This window comes from Aquarana catesbeiana, linkage group LG13, assembly GCF_042186555.1.
Source record: "Aquarana catesbeiana isolate 2022-GZ linkage group LG13, ASM4218655v1, whole genome shotgun sequence".
Taxonomy (NCBI): Eukaryota; Metazoa; Chordata; class Amphibia; order Anura; family Ranidae; genus Aquarana; species Aquarana catesbeiana.
Window position 1 is genome coordinate 201,301,526 of NC_133336.1, and position 20,475 is coordinate 201,322,000.

The 20,475-nt window shown below is 43.5% G+C and overlaps 2 protein-coding genes across 4 annotated transcripts in view; both read right to left on the reverse strand.

The window, feature by feature from the left end:
* Nucleotides 1-20,475, reverse strand: part of LOC141117699 (NACHT, LRR and PYD domains-containing protein 3-like) — a 2,363,088-nt gene that overhangs the window by 247,812 nt on the left and 2,094,801 nt on the right. The gene's annotated exons all lie outside the window — the stretch shown is intronic.
* Nucleotides 1-20,475, reverse strand: part of LOC141117536 (NACHT, LRR and PYD domains-containing protein 3-like) — a 387,369-nt gene that overhangs the window by 162,192 nt on the left and 204,702 nt on the right. The gene's annotated exons all lie outside the window — the stretch shown is intronic.

Here is a 20,475-nt window from a genome sequence, read left to right on the forward strand (position 1 = left end):
GCCTTTAAAATTAGCACTTTTGATTTCTCCCATAGACTTTTAAAGGGTGTTCCGCGGCATTCGAATTTGCCGCGAACACCCCAAATTGTTCGCTGTTCGGCGAACTTGCGAACAGCCAATGTTCGAGTCGAACATGAGTTCGACTCGAACATGAGTTCGACTCGAACTCGAAGCTCATCCCTAGTTACCACCATCAAAGACCACCACCACCGCAAGTTGTTCGCTGCCACGACATGTTCTATTATACCGCACCTGTAACTAAATATCATTAAAGCAAACAAAAACACACAGGGAGGGCGGGTGGGAAACTTCTCCTCTTAACACTCTCCCTGCAATGTTGCCCAGGACACCCCTCCTGCCCCCTAAAAAAACTAAACCACTCCCCTCTCTACACTTTTTATCCAATCCCCAGCTCACCAACTTTCTAAACAACCTCCACTTTAACCCTTGCTGTACCCTTATCCCCCTGTCATGCCGGCCCTCTGCTAGCTCCATTTCACTCCTCCAGCTCCAGGCCTTTCTTGACCAGTGTATATAAGATGCACACCTTTCCTTTTAATGACTGCCACCATTTATCATGCTCCAACCTTAACTCCCCTTTAACCTTACCTATAATGACAAAACCACACTTTGTTGGAGTAAAACTGGCCATAGCAGCCTTTTTTATTAACCAATATAAAATATATATAAAATAAATATATATATATATATATATATATATATATATATATATATATATATATATATAACATTTTAAACGTAACAAAACTCAAATGTCAGTTTCTCCCCCCGGTGGTCTATGACAGCACTTCCCAACAAAAATTCTGTTCCACTTCTACACTGCAGGCCTTCTACCGTAAGAGGCCTATGGCCGTGATAGCGCCAACCCAAAGACAACTCGTTACCCGCAGTGTCACCATTACCATCTTCAGCTAATCCAGGTTAACTGTACACACCAAGAGGGGCCCATAACCATTGAGTCACCCACACTTCCATCTCCTGGGTTACCACCATCAAAGACCACCACCACCGCCACAGCTAACAAGGGTGACCCCCTTACCCTTGGGAGCCCCTCCACACTCTCAACACCCTCTGAATCCCCTCCTCCAAACCCAGGGACCAGAGATCAATTCCTACTTCAGACAGGTGAATCCCGTCCCTTCACAGGTACAGCCCAACATCCCTCTCCAACTCCCAGTGGCGGACCACAAAACCTCAGTTCCGTATCACGAATTGGCCCACTCTTTTGTTAACTTTAATCCTGGCTTTATTTAAGCGGTCCACAGACCTTGCCAACCTCCAAGTTGTCCTGGCCACAATATCGGACCAAATGATCAACATCTCAGGGAAGGAAGTTCTCAAGCGTAAGAAATCAATCTTAACATCTTTGATGAGCTCTCGGATGGGATGACCCCCCTGGTTATTACCACCGATGTGAAGCACCAACACATCAGGTGGTCTGTCAAGGCACGCAAAATGCTGCCCACAGGCAATACCCTAGCCCATTGCATTCCTGGCCTACCTAACCAGCGTATACAGTGGGGATCAAAAGTTTGGGCACCCCAGGTAAAAATGTGTATTAATGTGCATAACAAAGCCAAGGAAAGATGGAAAAATCCTCAAATTACAGATTAGACATTCTTATAATATGTCAAAAAAAGTTAGATTTTATTTCAATCATTTACACTTTCAAAATTACAGAAAACAAAAAAATGGTGTCTGCAAAAGTTTGGGCATCCAGCTGAGTTAATATCTTGTACTGCCCCCTTTGGCAAGTATCACAGCTTGTAAACGCTTTTTGTAGCCAGCCAAGAGTCTTTCAATTCTTGTTTGAGGTATCTTTGCCCATTCTTCCTTACAAAAGTCTTCCAGTTCTTTGAGATTTCTGGGCTGTCTGTCACGCACTGCTCTTTTAAGGTCTATCCATAGATTTTTAATAATGTTGAGGTCAGGAGATTGTGAAGGCCATGGCAAAACCTTCAGTTTACGCCTCTTGATGTAATCCCCCGTGGATTTTGAGGTGTGTTTAGGATCATTATCAATTTGTAGAAGCCATCCTCTCTTTTAGCTTTTTCACAGATGGCATCAAGTTACCATCCAAAATTTCCTGAAATTTTATTGAATCCATTTTTCCTTCTACTCATGAAATGTTCCCTGTGCCACTGGCTGCAATACAACCCCAAAGCATGATTGATCCACCCCCATGCTTAACAGTTGGACAGAGGTTCTTTTCATTAAATTCTGTGCCCTTTCTTCTCCAAATGTACCTTTGCTCATTCCGGCCAAAAAGTTCTATTTTAAGCTCATCGATCCACAGAACTTGTTTCCAAAATGCCTCAGGCTTGTCTATATGTTCATTTGCAAAGTTCAAACGCTGATTTTTGTGGTGAGGACGTAGAAGAGGTTTTCTTCTGATGACTCTTCCATGAAGACCATATTTGTACAAGTATCTCTTTATAGTGGAATAGTGTACCACAACTCCAGTGTCTGCCGGATTTTTCTGGAGGGATCGTGCAGTCAAACGTGGGTTTTGAATTGCTTTTCCCACAATCCTGCGAGCTGTTCTGTCTGATATTTTTCTTGATCTTCCAGATCTTGCTTTAACTTCCACTGTTCCTGATGACTGCCATTTCTTAATTACATTCTGAACAGAGGATATTGACATCTGAAAATGCTTTGTTATCTTCTTATAGCCTTCTCCAGCTTTGTGAGCGTCAACTATTTTCAGTTTCAGTTTTCTAGACAACTGCTTAGAAGAACCCATGGTGCTGATTGTTGGGGCAAGGTCAGATGAGTCTGGCCATTTAAAACCTTTGAGATTGACATCACCTGGTCTTCCCAGATGATGATTGAGAACAATCCATGACACTGGCAGGTCTAAGCTGTGCAAAGGGGGCAGTGCATGCTATAAATTCTGCAGGGTGTCCAAACTTTTGCAGACGCCATTTTTTTGTTTTCTGTAATTTTGAAAGTGTAATTGACATATTATAAGAATGTCTAATCTGTAATTTGATGCCATTTGGAGATTTTTCCATCTTTTCTTGGCTTCGTTATGCACATTAATACACATTTTTACCTGGGGTGCCCAAACTTTCGATACCCACTGTACATGCCTCCTCCCTGGAAATCCCCAATTACCTCCCATTAGGTCTCATATCAGCCTGCCTTGCCCCCCCAAAACACATAAGAGTGGCCCAATATCCATACGAGACCCCTCTGGATTCCATCTGAAAGAAAGGAAGAAAAACCACAGATAACCAATGTCACATGCTGACCACCAAAACCCATAAACTTTGAGCAATCCCCTTAAGTACCCATCATCCTCTTCAAAGTCAATTAGTGGGCCGCTCTCTACTCGACCACCAAGTGCGGCCGCACGTAGGTACAAAATCTTCATGACTCCCAACGGCCAATCCGCTTAACAGCAGCTTCGTCTAACCCACATTGAGCAGCCTCTGTAGCCGCTCCAATGCAGAAGGAGTGCGAAGCATACAGTAGGTGACCACGATGTTGTGTCAATCTTGCTGCATTTCTCGGCGAGATTTGACACCTGCGAGCCCCATCGCGGGAGCCAGCGCCGAGATGACTCACTCATCGGGAAAGGAAAACTTTTTTTCCTTTCCCGATGAGTGACAGGCAGTGCTGACAGCTGTCTGGTATGAATCCTGAGGGGGAACTTATTCGGCTCCTTCTTAGGAACCACTCCCAGAGGGGAAGCCACCAAATTCGGCATAGGCCGCTCCTGAAATGGCCCGGCCATGCGACCCAACGCCACTTCCTTCCCAAATTTTTCCCCAACCACCCCGGGGTGAATCAATGCAGATCGCAAATTCTTTGCAACCGGTGGTATGACAGCCAATGAACTAGGGATTCTAAAGCCCTCCAAGAACCCCTCCCACAAAAGCCAAGCAGCCGCCCAGTCCGGGTAGGAAAGGCTGCATCGTTTCCACCCTCACTGGTGTCCTCCCTTTTGTTACCAAGCTCTCCGGGGCAACCCTTAACTTTTACAGCGTGATCCGGAATGAGATCCACTGCAACATGAGCACTCGTGTTTGAAGTGACAGGTGCCTCCAAACTTACACGTTCCATCGTATTACCAGCAGACGCCACATTTTTTGGCAGCCGGCTGTCCGGGGGAAGAAGGACCGCCGGTCCCCCCTGGAAAAAACTGGTTTGGGGCCCGCGCTGAGGACATTAGCTTCATCCAGAGGCTAATGTCCTTATGGTCCCAGCAAAGGGAGGGACGCACCGCCCTACGTTGCCGGAACTGCTCATCGTACCTGAGCCACGCTGTACCCCCATACACTCTGTAGGCCTCCCCAACGGCGTCCATGTAGCAAAAGAGTGCCAAACAATGTTCGGGGTTCTTCTCACCTATGACGCTCGCCATAATGGCAAATGCTTGCAGCCAGTTGGGTAATGTGCGCGGTATCAGCCGATACCGCCGTTTCTTCTCATCCTCCTTTTTGCTATCATCTGGCTTCACCCTATCCAGGTTAAACTTCTCCAAGGGCAGGAGGGAAAAAATCTCCACATACTCACCCTTCACGATCTTATCCCTGACCTCTGACTTCAGGTGTGACCCCAGCGGCCCCTCGAAGCAGACGTATACCTCGCATTTCGCTGCATCCACAATGCGAACCACGTCCGTCTTGCTGCCACTTTCTTGGGCTGCACCCCATTTCTACCCTGCAACTGCTGCCACTGTAGTAGCCGGGGCAGACACTGGCAGGGGCCCCGTCCCAGTGGGCACTGTCAATCAATTAGGGGGACCCCAACCCCCCCGCCCAAGGGCGATAATTCACTTAGTGGCACCCACACTGCCGCTTGCGGCGCTTGCCCACTCGTGCCCAGTGCAAACCTCTGTACCAGCTCCCGTAAACCCCCCAACAAAACCTGCAATTGCCCATCAGCCCCTCCAGAGGCGGGCACCGGGCCCGCCAGCCGGGGGTCGACTACCGTGGTCGATATAGACTGCGGCCCACCCATTGTGGTCCCTGACCCCCCCACATTTGTTACCCCCAACAACCCCTGTAAAGCATTGGTGAGTGCTAGAGAGGAACCAGAAAGTGACTTACTGGGCTGACCAGGGGTTGTCCCCGCTGCCGCTGTTCCCGAATCCGATGGCGCCGGATGCTCCTGTCTTTCCTCTGCTTCAAATCTGCTCAGCTATCCCTCAGACCGATCACCGGGCGATTGCAGGGACTCCGTGTCATCCATCCCCGGAGATGAGGGCCTGGATGCTGTCGTCTCCTGACCGTGCTGGCCACACCTCCTGACACTGGCTCCTCCCACCAAGATCGCTGTCTTCCGAACCGGCACTCTGGGTATCTGGCTGCTGGACTGCCCATTCCTCCTGGAAGGGGTACCGCTTCGTAATTCCGAGCCACCGGCTGAGAATGGGGGAAGCCCGGCGGCCGTTGACATCATCTTCCCACGCTGAGACCTCCCCCTGGCTGCAGAAGCAACCAAGGGAGTGTCCGTACGCTCACATTGTCCTCGCCGAGCGGGCGGGGGGAAACGCTGGCTCGCGCCGATGCCTCGCCCACTGAGCTCCGCCGATGATGAGGATTCTGTCCAGGTCCCACTGTGCCAGAAACCGGGTGCCGTTTCGCTGTTGGGCCTGACGGGTCCCGCTCGGGGGGCTCCTGACGTGGTGTGATGCTCTGGGGAAGGCTCCTGGTGAAAACGCTCTGGAGGCTGCAACCTCCGGGCGCGTGGGAGGTCCTGTCCCCTTACCTCTGCTCCTGCCTGGTCTCTGAGGAGCACAGCCACCTGGCTATGAAGCCATTCAGGGCCGTGGGTGGTAGCAGCAGCCCGTAGCTGGGCTAACAAACTTTCAAAGTCCACCATTACGCTCTACTCTGGGGGCTAAACTTCTCCTCTTAACACTCTCCCTGCAATGTTGCCAGGGACACCCCTCCTGCTCCCTAAATAAACTAAACCACTCCCCTCTCTGCACTTTCTAACCAATCCCCAGCTCACCAACTTTCTACACAATTTCCACTTTAACCCTTGCTGTACCCTTATCCCCCTGTCATGCCGGCCCTCTGCTAGCTCCATTTCACTCCTCCCGCTCCAGGCCTTTCTTTTTAAATAATTTGTTGTTTTTAAAGCTGGTGGGAAATCAGGATTGAGGAATAGAGGTGTCATTGGTCCGTTCATGGTGGAGAGCTTCCCCTTTTTTATGTTGTCGCATATTTTTAATGTGGCCTGTACAAAGATTGTTAGTTTTTCTTTTTTTGGTCTTAAATGGTGTTTTATCCAAGGCAGGACTCTAATGCCCCATACACACGGTCGGACTTTGTTCGGACATTCCGAAAACAAAATCCTAGGATTTTTTCCGACGAATGTTAGCTCAAACTTGTCTTGCATACACACGGTCACACAAAGTTGTCGGAAAATCCGATCGTTCTAAACGCGGTGACGTAAAACACGTACGTCGGGACTATAAATGGGACAGTGGCCAATAACTTTCATCTCTTTATTTATTTTGAGCATGTGTGGCACTTTGTCCGTCAGATTTGTGTACACACGATCGGAATTTCCGACAATGGATTTTGTTGTCGGAAAATTTTATATCCTGCTCTCAAACTTTGTGTGTCGGAAAATCTGATGGAAAATGTGTGATGGAGCCTACACACGGTCGGAATTTCCGACAACAAGGTCCTATCACACATTTTCCGTCGGAATATCCAACCGTGTGTACGGGGCATTAGCTGTGGTCCTATTATTTCTTCTTCTAGGTTAACCCATTGTTTTTTTCCTTGTTGTGATACCAATCTATAATTCTAGTTATTGATGCTGCCTGTAAATACTTAAAAAAATCTGGCAATGCTAAGCCTCCATCTTTTGTTCTAATTAAAATTTCTCTTTTTATTCTAGGAGTTTTTTGAGCCCAAATAAAATGTACTAGTGCTTTTCTTAATTCCAGCATCAGTTTTCTTGGAGGGACAAGGGGTACTGTTTGAAAAACATATAATAATTTCGGCAATATATCCATTTTTATTATATTAATTCTTCCTATCCATGAGTATGTTATTTTATCATATTTTTGTAATAGTTTAATTATTTTATGGATTGTTGCATTGTAATTCAGCTCCTGTAATTGCTTCAGGTCTTTCGGGATAAATATTCCCAAATATTTAATTGCTTCTTGCTTCCATTTAAACTGGAAATCTTTTTGTAGGAGAGTGTGTATTTTTTCTGTTAACGATATATTTAACATTTCTGATTTCTCATAATTAACTTTAAAGTTACTTAATTCCCCAAATCTTTTAAATTCTTTGATCAAATTTGGTATTGTTATAATAGGGTTAGTTATGTGGGGGAAGATGGTAGTTGCGCTGTGATGAGGGGGGAGCTACAAAGATGACTACAGTGGCAAAGTGAACTAAAAAAGCAGAAACGGGCCAATGCATGAATGGATCCTACATGCTAAAAGAACATGGTGGGGATGCAGTGCAGTGCAACGTAGCTGATCAACATGACTATAATGTTGCAGGCAGACAAAGCCTAATATATATAAAGGTAATTGTGAAACAGTGACTGCTTGAATATAGCAAAGCAAAAATGCATATACTAACACAAATAGGGTGAATAATGACACAATGCAAAAAAATATATAATGCAAAAAAAAAAAAATATATATATATATATATATATATATATATATATATATATATGTGGGCTAGTGCCCCATTAGCAAAAACGTGCCAAATCCTGGTGAACTACAAGTGACAAATCCCTAGGGCAAACATGAATATTAGTTCTATCATCCAGTCCAAAAAACAAAAACTCGTGATGAGAAACACAAAACAATTCCAATCGTCCCCGTGCCTCTCTCCTCAGTGTTCATCAGGTAGAGTAGTGATGTACAGTGTGAGGGGGAAAGAGACGCACATAGCGTGATCCCATATAAAAGGTATATTTATTTTATTTTATTTATATTTTATTTTTATTTTATATGGGATCACGCTATGTGTGTCTCTTTCCCCCTCACACTGTACATCACTACTCTACCTGACGAACACTGAGGAGAGAGGCACGGGGACATATTCCAGTTTCCAGGCACGGGGACAGATTCCAGATTGGTGATACTCCTGGATGCATACGAGCTCGGCGCTCGTGGATTGATGTCCACACTCACTTCATGAAAGTGAGTGAAACCTCCCCCCGTGTGTGTCTTGCCCCCCTCCACTGTGGTCATCGCAGAGTTACTTTACATGCTGTCACTACCTTATACACGGAATGTGTATAAGGTAAAAAAATCCCAAGAAATTCTTTAAGTATGTAAACAGTAAAAAAGGGAGGACAGACCATATTGACCCCATAAAGAATGAGGAAGGACAACTGGTTACAAAGGATGGGGAGATGGCAAAGGTACTGAATTTATTCTTCTCCTCAGTATTCACAAGTGAATCGGGGGGCTTCAGTAACCAAAACTGCAGTGTTTATCCACATGACACAACACAGGAAGCACCTACATGGTTAACAGAGGACGGAATTAAAATTAGACTTGAGAAACTTTACATTAATAAATCACCGGGACTTGCATTCGAGGGTACTTAGGGAACTCAGTCAGGTGATTGCCAGACCGTTGTTCCTAATTTTTACAGACAGTCTATTGACTGGAATAGTACCAGCTGATTGGAGAAAAGCCAATGTAGCACCAATATTTAAAAAGGGCCCAAAAAACATCTCTGGGAATTACAGACCAGTTAGCCTAACATCAATAGTATGTAAACTCTTGGAGGGGATGATAAGGAACTATATACAAGATTTTAGTAATAAGAATGATATCATTAGCAGTAATCAGCATGGATTCATGAAGAATTGTTCTTGCCAAACCAATCTATTAACCTTCTATGAGGAGGTGAGTTGCCATCTAGATAAAGGAAGGCCCGTAGACGTGGTGTATCTGGATTTTGCAAAAGCATTTGACACAGTTCCCCATAAATGTTTACTGTACAAAATAAGGTCCGTTGGCATGGACCATAGGGTGAGTACATGGATTGAAAACTGGCTACAAGGGCGTGTTCAGAGGGTGGTGATAAATGGGGAGTACTCAGAATGGTCAGGGGTGGGTAGTGGGGTTCCCCAGGGTTCTGTGCTGGGACCAATCCTATTTAATTTGTTTATAAATGATCTGGAGGATGGGATAAACAGTTCAATCTCTGTATTTGCAGACGATACTAAGCTAAGCAGGGCAATAACTTCTCCGCAGGATGTGGAAACCTTGCAAAAAGACCTGAACAAATTAATGGGGTGGGCGACTACATGGCAAATGAGGTTCAATGTAGAAAAATGTAAAATAATGCATTTGGGTGGCAAAAATATGAATGCAATCTATAGACTGGGGGGAGAACCTCTGGGGGAATCTAGGATGGAAAAGGACCTGGGGGTCCTAGTAGATGATAGGCTCAGCAATGGCATGCAATGCCAAGCTGCTGCTAATAAAGCAAACAGAATATTGGTATACATTAAAAGGGGGATCAACTCCAGAGATAAAACGATAATTCTCCCGCTCTACAAGACTCTGGTCCGGCCGCACCTGGAGTATGCTGTCCAGTTCTGGGCACCAATCCTCAGGAGGGATGTACTGGAAATGGAGTGAGTACAAAGAAGGGCAACAAAGCTAATAAAGGGTCTGGAGGATCTTAGTTATGAGGAAAGGTTGCGAGCACTGAACTTATTCTCTCTGGAGAAGAGACGCTTGAGAGGGGATATGATTTCAATTTACAAATACTGTACTGGTGACCCCACAATAGGGATAAAACTTTTTCACAGAAGAGAGTTTAATAAGACTCGTGGCCACTCATTACAATTAGAAGAAAAGAGGTTTAACCTTAAACTACGTAGAGGGTTCTTTACTGTAAGAGCGGCAAGGATGTGGAATTCCCTTCCACAGGCGGTGGTCTCAGCGGGGAGCATTGAAAGCTTCAAGAAACTATTAGATAATCACCTGAATGACCGCAACATACAGGGATATGTAATGAAATACTGACACATAATCACACACATAGGTTGGACTTGATGGACTTGTGTCTTTTTTCAACCTCACCTACTATGTAACTATGTAACTATAATCTTTCTCTGGTTTAGGAATTAATACTATATGAGCTTCTGTACTATATGGTGCAAACGTTTGATTTCTAGATATGGAATTATATGTTTTTTTGAGAATAGGTATGATTAAATCCTGGAATGTCTTATAGAATCTGGGGGTATATCCATCCGGGCCTGGGCTTTTCCCCAGGACCAGTTCTGAAATCGCCTGTTGAATCTCCTCTGTTGAAATTTATTTTTCCAGATCCTCAGTTACCTCCCTAGAGAACATGGGTAAAGTGGTTTCCTTTATATATTTACTAATCTCTTCCCCTTTTCTTCTTTCTCTCTATTCACAAGTTGTTTATTTATATTATACAGATTTGAGTAATATGTATGAAAAGTTTTGGTTATTTCTATTGGATCATAAGTAATTTCCCCGTTTGTTTTTAAGATTTTTACTATGGATGTCATGGGCTGTTGATCCCTTAGTGTTTTAGCTAACATTTTCCCTGTTCTATTTCCATATTGATACCGTTGAGTTTTGTTTTTATCCCTTAATTGAAGAGACTCCTCATCAAGCACAGCTTGTAATTCCATTCGTTTATTTTTCAAAATAATTCTATCAAATGAGTTAGGGTTCTGTTTATGTTTTTTTTCCAAATTCTCAATTTCTACCATTATTTGAACTTTCTTTTGTTCTTTTTCTTTTTTAAGTCTAGATCCGTGCTTGATGAAGCATTTTAAAGCTTCCCATTTTATTGGATTAGAGGTTTCATCTTTTGATGAGTTAACGAAAATGCTATAATTTCTTTTCAAATATAATTTTCACATTCTTTATCTTTAATTAAATTATCGTTCAACCTCCACAACTCTCTAGTTCTTTTTATGTTCCGTTATCTTAAGTTCCAAATATATTGGGGCATGGTCCGACCACAAAAATCCACCTATATCTGTTAAAGGGGTCATCATTAGACCAGCAAGATTAATGAAAAAATGGTCTATTCTATATGAGTCATGTATTGTTGAATAGTATGCATAGTTCTTTTCCGTTTGATGTTGAATCCTCCAAATATCTATAATTTGATAGTTTCCCAATAAATGTTTAAATTCCCTATAATTGGCTTTTATTTCTATGTGTGTGATTACTAGTAGTATCCATTTTTGTATCCAATATAAAATTGAAATCGCCCCCAAAATTATTACTCCTTCCGCTTTCTCCATTGCGTTTGAAAGAGCCTCCATCCCGCTCTTCATTTGTTCATAATTTGGTAGGTAGAGGTTTATAATTGTAAAGATTTTCCCATATAACATTGCCCTCACAATTAAGGATCTACCATCTCCACCCTTATAATTTTGCAATATTTGATGGGGTATGTTTCTGTGGAACGAATTAGATACTCCTTTTGATTTGGAATATGCAAATGTGTCGTGGATCCAGGTAACAGTTTCTACTAATAATTTTCGGAATGTCATCTGAACGAAAATGCGTTTCCTGAAACAGTATGATATATATCTTTTGCTTATGAAATGAGTTCAGGATTTGGTTTCTTTTAGAAGGAGAATTAAGGCCTCTTGTGTTAAAAGAACATAATTTAACCCCTCCAATGAAAAGAGAGATAGAGAGAGAGAAAAAAAAAAGAAAAATTTACCAAAGTGCACTCTTCCCACCCAAATCAGTTACACGTAATTCAATTCTCCAATCTTCCCAGTCACTCTAACCTAATCTGACTTATATGAAGTCTATCTTACAAAAGTAAGGTCCCTACTGAGGGAGAAATCGGGGCTGCCGCTTCAGATCTGCCGCTCATCCCTTACCCACATGCCGCTATTACTATTTCCCTTTTTTTTTTTTCCCTTTTTCTTTCCTTTTCTCAATGAGCCTGAACAGTTTACCATTTTCCTTTATTATCTTTGTTGTTTTCTATTAACATAACCCCCCCTACCCCCCAGCTCTCCCCAACCTCCTCCATCTCCCTCCATGAATCCCTAAGGCTTATTAAATTATTATTATACGAGATTTATATAATGCCAACAGTTTACGCAGTGACTTACAATGTATAAGGGGACAACACAATTACAGTACAGTGCAATACAAAGGTACAGGAGGGCCCTGCTCATAGAGCTGACATTCTAAAGGGAGGGGGTGGTGGTACAGAAGGTAATAGCTGCAAAGAATGATTTGATGGGAGTGGCTCAGGGACAGTTATGTGGGTGTGGGATAGGCTTCCCTGAATAAATGAGTTTTCAGGGATCTCCTAAAGGTGGACAGGGTAGGGTCTGATCAGACATACTGGGGCAGGGAATTCCAGAGGATGGAAGAGGCTCTAGAGAAGTCCTGAAGGCAAGCATGGGAGGAGGTAACAAGGAAGCTAGAGAGCAGGAGGTCTTGGGAGGAGCGGAGGGGGCGATTTGGGTGATATCTGCAGATGAGGTTGGTGATGTAGATGGGGGAGATGTTGTGAATGGCCTTGTATGTTATGGTTAGCATTTTGAATTTTACACGGTAGGGTAGGGGAAGCCAGTGAAGGGATTGGCAGAGAGGAGCAGCAGTCATGGATCGATTAGTGAGGTGTATTAGTCTAGCAGCAGCATTCATAATAGACTGAAGGGGGATAGCCTGCTTAAGGGTAGGCCATTAAGGAGAGAGTTGCAGTAGTTGAGGCGGGAAATAATCAAGGAGTGAATAAGTTGCTTTGTGGTGTCATTAGTCAGGAAGGGTCAAATTCTGGAGATGTTGCGGAGGTTAAGGTGGCAGGATTTAGCCAGTGATTGGATATGGGGGCTGAAGGAGAGGTCAGAGTCAAGGATTACACCCAGGACCCTTGCATGTGTGGAGGGACCAATGGTTGTGTTGTTGATATTAATGGTGAAGTCACAGGAGGGGGACCGTGAAGGAGGAAATATAACAAGCTCAGTTTTAGAAAGATTAAGTTTGAGGAAGTGGTGTGACATCCATACTGATATGTCATTCAGCAAGTTTGAGATCTGTGAGGAGATAGAGGGGGTGAGTTGAGGAGTGGAGAGATAGATCTGTGTGTCATCGGCATAGAGGTGGTATTGGAAGCCATGGGAGGTTATCAACTGGCCCAGGGAAGAGGTATAGAGTGAGAAAAGGAGAGGCCCAAAGGACAGAGCCTTGGGGTACCCCAACAGAAAGAGGAAGGGGAGTGGAGGAGATGGAGTTGTAAGTGACACTGAAAGTGCGCTGAGATAGGTAGGAGGAGAACCAGAATAATGCAGAATCACGGAGGCCAAGGGAGTGTAATTTGCTGAGGAGGAACAGGTGGTCAACTGTGTCAAAGGCAGCAGAGAGGTCTAAAAGTATGAGTATGGAGTAGTGCCCATTGGTTTTGGCCGTTATTAGGTCATTGATGAGTTTTAGTAGGGCAGTTTCAGTAGAATGTTGTGGGCGGAAGCCAGACTGTAGGAGGTTGAGAAGGTTGTTGTCCGTGAGGTAGAGACTCATTTGGTCATGAACAAGGCATTTGATGAGCTTGGAGGCAAACGGGAGCAGGGAGATAGGTCTTAAGTTATTCAAACAGGTGGGGTCTAGTGAGGGTTTTTTTGACTATGGGGGTAACCAGTGCTTATACATGTCTTGGGCCATTCTGGTAGTTTTATTTCCGGGAGGCCAAGCGCCTCCAGGAATTTCAGTAGGTCCTCCAAGTCCCTGTATGCTATTATTGCACCTTCGTGTTGTACTTGCAGTTGAAATGGAAATTTCCATCAATATTGAACATTTCTCTTTGTTAGTTGCTCCAGAAGGGGTTTTAACGCTCTTCTTCTATCCAGTGTGTACTTGGATAGATCCTGAAAAAATGTTAATTGTGTCCCTTCAAATTGAATATTTTTATTTTGCCGTGCGGCTATCATAATTTTATCTTTTGTTTGAGTGTAGTGCATCCTACAGATAACATCTCTTGGTTTGCCAGGCTCTAATCTTCTTGGGCCCACAGTTCTATGTGCTCCATCGATTATTAAATCAGCTGGATCTTGATTCTGGACTAGATCTTGAAATATTCTCTGCAGTGTTATTATCAAATCTTTTGAGTTCACATTTTCCGTTAAACCTCTAATTCTTACATTATTTCTTCTATTTCTATTTTCTTGTTCATCTAAAGTATTTATGGCTTGCTTTAATTGTTTATCTTGCTCCTGAATTTTCTCCTTTGCTTGTATCATTTCTTGCTCCATGTTTGTCACTCTTGTATCTATTTTATCCATTTTTTCCTGTGTTTTTTGTGTGGATATTTTGAGTTCCTGTATCTCTATTTTATATGAATTTTCCAGTCTATGTATGTATTGATCCATATCCGCCCTAGTCGGAGGAGAGAGGATATATTTTCTCATGTCCCATTCTCCTTATCTACTTCTTTCTGTTCATTGTCATTGAGTCCATTGGTGAACTATTTCTAGATTGATTTATTTGTTCTTCCCCCGATGATCTTGATGCTATAGATGACTCCACAATATTCAGCAATTCCTGCGATATCTGTAATGCCTGTAATGTTTGGGGGGATTGTAATTGTAGTTGTTGGAAATATTCTTTGTTATCTGTATTTTGGGCTACTTGAGCCCCTGCAGTGTTTTTATTTATTTTTTCTGTTTTATCCTTTTTATCTTTGTGAGGTTGTGGTGTTTTATTTCCCTTTTTGGGTGCCATGATTGCACCTTAAAATCCGCAAAAATGTAGAGATGTGTAGAAATATGTATTATTTATTGTATATCCTCTCTATGGAAGCAAGGAAGGCGGAAATCTTAGATATTGATGCTGATGAATCCTGCTACTATATTCAAATAGCGAGTTCTTTCTTGCTGACCCTTATTATTAAATAGTTCAGTGCAACAAAAAGTCAATGTATAATCTTTTTCTACTAAATAGTGTACCTTTACCCCTCTTTTTGTCTCCTTTGTCTCAGATATCCACCTCTTGTTGCTATTTTACTTTATTGCATTTCAATCACTTTTCTGCAATAGTCCTCATATGTGTTGTATGCAGCAGACATTTTTTACAGATACATCAACCGATATCCTATATGGAGCCAAGCATTATCATTTAGCATAGCATTTAATTTAAGCTTCTATTTTAAAACAAACGTTGCATCCTGAATACCGACTCACCACCTTTGAGTTTCCTGAGATTTCCCATTTTTTTTTTTTTCAGGTTCTTTTCTGATCAGCCTCGGGGTTAATTCACTGCTCCACTGTATCCTCCCAAAAAACTCCCCTGTTGTTCTCAGGGCCTGGGTAAATTATTATGTAAACCGTTGGTACTCCTCAGTATACCCCCCTTCTCTCTTCTCGGGCTCAGCTGGCATCCACTGAGGTTTTCCGGGATCTTTCTATTCACTCCTGATCTCTGCCGCATGCTTTCGAAGCTCCTGCCAGAGGGTGGTTCCACAGGCTCGCAGCTTCGGCTATCGGTGTGCGCCGCCAAGCCGAAACGCTCGCCCCGACCCGCTCCTGACTCCTGGCTTTGTCCTCTGCTCTGGTCCGCGGCACCCCATAGGTATATTTGGTTCCCAGTCTTCTTACCTTGTTACCGTGCCCTCACCACACTACTGAGAGCCACAACTACAAGATATACATATATACTACACATATAGTCCAAATAATATAGGAGGTAGTTTGAGCAGTGTATCCTATAACGCAGGTTGAGTGTGGTTCAGTCTCCTCACAATCAGCTGTTCAGAATCTCCTCGCTCAGCTGCGGCATGACAGTCCGTCAGAATTGTCCACACACAATCAGAATTTAAAGGATCGGATTTTGTTGTCGAAAAATTTTATAGCCTGCTCTCAAAATTTGTGTGTCGGAAATTCCGATAGAAAAAATCCGATGGAGCCCACACACGGTCGGAATTTCCGACAACAAGCTCTGATCGCACATATTTCTTCGGAAAGTCCGACCGTGTGTACAGGGCAATAATGGTATTATGCATATGGAGATATTGGTAGCTGAAAATAATGATACTATACAGAAGTTTAATGGGGTGTGGCAGACCTGGATAACATTTAAAGATTCATTAAAGTTCTTGGAATTTCTTAACTTGTAAGACTATTTTTTTTGGAACATAGATATTCTATTTTTGTTTGTTCCAAATTTGTAAAAAGTTGAAGAAAGAACCTGTAGCTATATTAATGTGAGACATCATTATATATGTTTTTCCCCCGGGTGTTTTTTTTTTTTTTTAGAGGGATGTGTTTATCCTGTAAGCTAGTAATTATACATTTAACCACTTGCCTACTGGGCACTTAAACCCCCCTCCTGCCCAGACCAATTTTCAGCTTTCAGCGCTGTCACACTTTGAATGACAATTACTCAGTTATGTAACACTGTACCCAAATGAATTTTTTGTCCTTTTTTTCATTCAAATAGAGCTTTCTTTTGGTGGTATTTCATCACCTCTGGGTTTTTTATTTTTTGCGCTATAAATGAAAAAAAGACTGAAAATTAAAAAAAAAAAACATTTTTCTTAGTTTCTGTGATAAAATTTTGCAAATTAGTAATTTTTCTTCATACATTTTGGCCACAATTTATACTGCTACAAATCTTTGGTAAAAATAACCCAAATTAGTGGATATTATTTGGTCTTTGTGAAAGTTAGAGAGTCTACAAGCTGTGGTGCAAATCATAAAAAATTGATCACATCTGATGCACTTTCTTGCGACCCGAACAAGCCAGAAAAGTACAAATACCCCCCAAATGACCCCTTTTTTGAAAGTAGACAATCCATGGTATTTAGTAAGATGCATGGTGAGGTTTTTGATGTTGTCATTTTTTTCCACAATTCTTTGCAAAATGAAGATTTTTTTTCCCCCCACAAAATTGTCATTGTAATAGGTTATTTCTGTCACATGGCATGTATATACCACAAATGACACCCCAAAATACATTCTGCTCCTCCTCCTGAGTATTACGATACCACATGTGTGGGAGTTTTTCACTGCCTAGCTACATAGAGAGGCCCAACATGTAGGGAGCGCCATCAGGTGTTCTAGGAGCATAAATTACATATATAACTTGTTGACTACCTATTACACTTTTGAAGGCTCTGGAGCACCAGGACAATGACACGTGACACTGACGACAGATGGCACTGATACTTGGCACTGATGACAGATGGCACTGATGTGGCACTGACACTGATGTGGCACGGACAATGACACGTGACACTGACGACAGATGGCACTAATACATGGCACTGATGACAGATGGCACTAATACGTGGCACTGACACTGATGTGGCACTGATGACAGATGGCACTAATACGTGGCACTGATGACAGATGGCACTAATACGTGGCACTGACAGATGGCACTAATACGTGGCACTGATGACAGGTGACACTGATGACAGATGGCACTAATATGTGACACTGACACGTGGCACTAATGACAGATGGCACTGATGACAGATGGCACTAATACGTGGCACCGATGACACGTAGCACTGACAGATGGCACTAATACGTGGCACTGATGACAGATGGCACTAATATGTGGCACTGATGACAGATGGCACTAATACGTGGCACTGATGACACTGATGATAGATGGCACCGATACGTGGCACTGATGACAGATGGCACTGATACGTAGCACTGATGACAGATGGCACGTGACACTGACAGGTGGCACTTATGACAGATGGCACTATGTGGCACTGATGACAGATGGCACTGATGACAGAAGGCACTGATGACAGATGGCACTATGTGGCACTGATGACAGATGGCACTATGTGGCACTGACAGGTGGCACTGATGACAGATGGCACTATGTGGCACTGATGACAGATGGCACTGATGACAGAAGGCACTGATGACAGATGGCACTATGTGGCACTGATGACAGATGGTACTGATGACAGATGGCACTATGTGGCACTGATGACAGATGACAGTGGGGACAGATGGCACTGTGGATAGATGGCAGGGACATGACAGTTGGGACAGATGGCAGGACAGATGGCAGGGACAGATGGCAGTTTAACACTTTATATTCTTTTTTTTTTTACTTACCGCCACAGCGGTTCGCTCTCCCTCCTCACACGCTGTCTCTGTGTGAGGAGGGAGAGCCACAGAACACCGGCAATGAGAGATGATCTCATATGTAAACATATGAGATCGTCTTTTATTGGCACTGCTGATCGCGCTGAAAACGGCCGCTATGATTGGCCGTTTTCAGCGATCTGTGACTGGCTGTGTTCAAGGGACATGGCCAGCACAGAACTTCCCCGATGCGTGCCCGCGGGAGCGCACATTGCGGAAGTAAACAGGAGGACGTCCAGGGACAGCCTCCCGGCAGATAGCTTCCGCGCTGCAGCCATCTTTTGGCTATAGCGTGGGCGCAAAGTGGTTAATGAACATCTCAGCTATCAACATGTATTCAGGATGACTGTATTTGTCTATGTATAGTTTGTTGCTGTTTGTGAAAAACTTTGAAAATAATAAAAATATATTGGAATGAGAACAACAGCAATTGTCTTCAGGTAGCTTTAGGTGCACACTGTGCAGAGGATGCACTACACTAACTGTAAACACTGCAGCTGCCTGCGGTACTGATAGGATCAGAAGAACACCACCAATTTTCTTCAGGTATCTTTAGGTGCACACTGTGCAGAGGACGCACTACACTAACTGTAAATACTGCAGCTGCCTGCGGTACTAATAGGATCAGTAGAACACCACCAATTTTCTTCAGGTGACTTTAGGTGCACACTGTGCAGAGGACACACTACACTAACTGTAAACACTGTAACTAATAGGACTACTAGGATCAGAAGAACACCAGCAATTTTCTTCAGGTAGCTGTAAATACTGTAAAAACACCTGCCTGCCTGTCAGCAGGAAGAGAATAACAGGAACGGATCTAGCTAAACTGAATACAGTGTGTATATATATATATATATACACAATACACTGTAAGTGCAGCTAACTGACTCGCCTGCCTACTCTATCTAACTTAAATCAAATGACACTGTCTTTCTCTCTATCACTCTGCCACCGCCGCAACACACTACACACGCCAGCCTTATATAGTGTGGGGCGTGTACTAAATCCCCTGAGCCATAATTGGCCAAAGCCACCATGGCTTTGGCCAATTACGGCTCTCTGTTAGGGATGAGCATCGTGTTCGAGACGAACCCATGTTCGACTCGAACATCGTCTGTTCGCCCGTTCGCCGAATTGCGAACGATATGGGCCATTCGTGCCAAATTTGTGTGGCGCGTCACGGCCCATAATTCACTGCGGCATCGCAGTGCATTGCTGGCTGATGATTGGCCAAGCATGCACTATGACCCGCATGCTTGGCCAATCACAGCACCGTCTGAACAGAGAGCCGTAATTGGCCAAAGCCAAGGAGGCTTTGGCCAATTATGGCTCAGGGGATTTAGTACACGCCCCACACTATATAAGGCCGCCTGCACGGCGGCCCTGTGTAGTGTGTGTTCTGGCGTTGAGATAGATAGATAGACAGAGAGACAGTGTCATTTGATTTAAGTTAGATAGATTAGGCAGGACAGTCAGTGAGTAGGGATGAGCCGAACACCCCCCGGTTCGGTTCGCACCAGAACCTGCGAACGGACCGAAAGTTCGCACGAACGTTAGAACCCCATTGACGTCTATGGGACTCGAACTTTCGAAATCAAAAGTGCTCATTTTAAAGGCTAATTTGCATGGTATTGTCCTAAAAAGGGTTTGGGGACCCGGGTCCTACCCCAGGGGACATGTATCAATGCAAAAAAAACTTTTAAAAACGGCCGTTTTTTCGGGAGCAGTGATTTTAATGATGCTTAAAGTAAAAAAAAAAAGTGAAATATTCCTTTAAATATCGTACCTGAGGGGTGTCTATAGTATGCCTGTAAAGTGACGTGTGTTTCCCGTGTTTAGAACAGTCCCTGCACCAAATGTCATTTTTAAAGGAAAAAATCTCATTTAAAACTGCTTGCGGGTTTAATGTAATGTCGGGTCCTGACTCCTGGCAATATGGATGAAAATCAGTGAGACAAACGGCATGGGTACCCCCCAGTCCATTACCAGGCCCTTTGGGTCTTGTATGGATATTAAGGGGAACCCCGCACCCAAATTAAAATAAGGAAAGGTGTGGGGCCACCAGGCCCTATATACTCTGAACAGCAGTATACAGGCTGTAGGTTTGTTGTTAAGTAGAATCTCTTTGTAATTTTGAACGGGTACATTTTTAACGTGTTTAGCTCCAGCCAAAAAATCTTTTTTAAGCTTTTTGGAAAACATAGGGAAGGGTTATCACCCCTGTGACATTTGTTTTGCTGTCTTTCCTCCTCTTCAGAAGATTTCACCTCACTTTTTGTCCCAATGGATTGGAAAGCATCAGTGGAAAGGAGAAATGTTTTTCCCATATTAACTCTTACAGGAGAGAATTTCCCTTCCTAGGGGTAGATT